Raw genomic sequence first — 2,360 nt, 5'->3', positions numbered from 1 at the left:
GCATGGTTTGCTTTCGCCGTAAAGCCTTTTTGAAATCTGACATGGTGGCTGGATTAACAAGAAGTTAAGCTTTATTTTGGTGTATTGCACTTGTAATTTTATAAAAGTGAAATATTTCTAATAATTTATTTTGAATTTCGCGCTCTGCAATTTCACTGGATGTTGTCGAATGTCTAGCCATAACAGGCTAAACTGGATTTTTATGGATATAAAGAAGGACATTATCTAACAAAAGGACCATTTGTGATGTAACTGGGACCTTTTGGAGTGCCAACAGAAGATCATCAAAGGTACGGCATTTTTTATATCGCTATTTCTGACTGTTGTTTCACACCTGCCTGGTTGAAATATGATTTTCATGGTTTTGTAGCGGGGTGCTGTCCTCAGATAATTGCATGGTTTGCTTTCGCTGTAAATCCTTTTTGAAATCTGACACAGTGGCTAGATTAACAAGAAGTTAAGCTTTATTTTGCTGTATAACACATGTATTTTCAAGAATGTTAAATATTTTAATTGAGTATTTTTGAATTGTTAGCCTGGTAGGACGCTACAGTCCCACGTACCCTAGAGAGGTTAAGGCAATATCACTACAAATGAACTATAAACTCTTAATGGGCAGTGGTGCAAAGTACTGAAATAAAATCTTTTAAAGTACTAATTAAGTCGTTTTTGGGGATATCTGTACTTTATTTACTATTTGTAGTTTTCGCAACTTTTACTTTTTCTTCACTACATTACTAAAGAAAATACTGTACTTTTTACTCCATACATTTTCCCTGACACCAAAAAGTTCTCAGTACATTTTGAAGGCTAAGCTGGACAGGAAAATGGTCCAATTCACACACTTATCAAGAGAACTTCTGTGGTCATCTCTACTGCGTCTGATCTGGCGGACTCACTAAACACAAATGATTAGTTAGATATGTCTGATTGTTAGAGTGTGCAGCTGGCTAGCTGGAAGGGAATAATAAACAAATGAAAATAGTGCTCTCTGTTTTGCTTAATATAAGGAATTTGAAATCATTTGTATTCGTTTGCATCACCTTCAATGAGGGACTTTTAATTTGATGGTGAATCGCTAATTCCACTGATGTCGCTAATCATTATTGTGGCTCATTTCACACAGGTAAATGAACCTATCCGAACTGTCTGTCTGTCGATGGTGATGGGAGAGCTGGCCTCAGTTTCATGCTAAGCATCGGCTAGCACTTACTCCTCCCTCAACGGTCCGTGCTGCATTTTGTTACCGGTATTCACACATTTCGTCAGTAGTAGTCAGTATAATTCTCGATTAGCAGAAGGTATAACGGTAACTGTTATTGGAAAGCTGCAAAACAGTGTAGACTTTTCATGGTCTGATAAACATTTCGAAGCGGCAATTCGTGTAGCAGATAAAAATAGGTTTTAAAAAAAGAAAAAGGTTAGGTCTCTATGTTTTGCCAAGGCTGCACAGCAGCATCTACTCACAGGTATTTTCCCACTACTGGACAGCACGGGGGATTTGACCTGCTTCGTTTCCGACCTGGGCCGGTTCACCCCTCCTTAGACAACCTGGTGGTCCCGGGGTCCCCAGGAACACCATATTGATACCGAATTTAGCGTGGACACCTGTTCGACATAGTGTGCTGCAGCCCAGAGCTCCTCAGCTCACTTGATCCACCAACCTCAGCCTCCCGGTGACTTGGATTACAGGCACATGCCACCACACCCGACGAGATACTCAGCCGCAGGTAAAGGTGATATAGGTAGGAGTCTGTGACGTAATTATGAAGGACGGTTGTAGGCTAAAGGCCTTTGCATGGGAAAAACTAAGAAGTGCTGCAGACTAGGTTGTAAGAAATAAAATAGGGATCATGCTTTACCATACATTGTGGAAGTGTAGGTTGACAGTAAAAAAGAGAGAAAAAACACACCTGTGACTGACAATGAGTCATATTATATTTGGATTAATAGGTTTAAAAACAGTTTCAGAAATTCTATAAAATGTTTAGAAAATCATTGTGCTAATTTTAAAATCTGATTAGGCCAAAAGAAAATTATGATAAACAAAACACCCCCAAAAATTATGATAAACAAAACCAGAAAAATGATCAATGCTGACTTCATTCACAATGGACAGCGAAGAAAAACAGACAGTGTCATTCACACCTCATTCACACTAATTGATGTCTGCCCCCCTACTGCATGCAGGAACAAAACAAAAAGGTGTGTAATAAGATGCTAGAAGATTCTGCTAAAAGATGAGAATACTCATGAATCAATACATCTTCCAGTGCCCTAGGCACTATTATCAACATTGTAAAACACTGTAAAACATTTATAATCCTCTCTTACTCAAACAGTAAAGCTACAGACAAATC

General features: G+C 38.6%; 1 non-coding gene across 1 annotated transcript; it reads right to left on the bottom strand.

Moving 5' to 3' along the window:
• Positions 1-1,415: 1,415 nt before the first annotated feature.
• Positions 1,416-1,713, bottom strand: LOC149981490 (signal recognition particle RNA). The gene has a single exon (XR_016482902.1).
• Between the last annotated feature and the right edge of the window lie 647 nt (positions 1,714-2,360).

The sequence above is a fragment of the Oncorhynchus mykiss genome, chromosome 8 (genome assembly GCF_057628025.1).
Source record: "Oncorhynchus mykiss isolate SJ-2025 chromosome 8, ASM5762802v1, whole genome shotgun sequence".
Taxonomy (NCBI): Eukaryota; Metazoa; Chordata; class Actinopteri; order Salmoniformes; family Salmonidae; genus Oncorhynchus; species Oncorhynchus mykiss.
The sequence above is the reverse complement of the archived record's forward strand: the minus strand, read 5'-3'. Positions and strand labels throughout refer to the sequence as shown.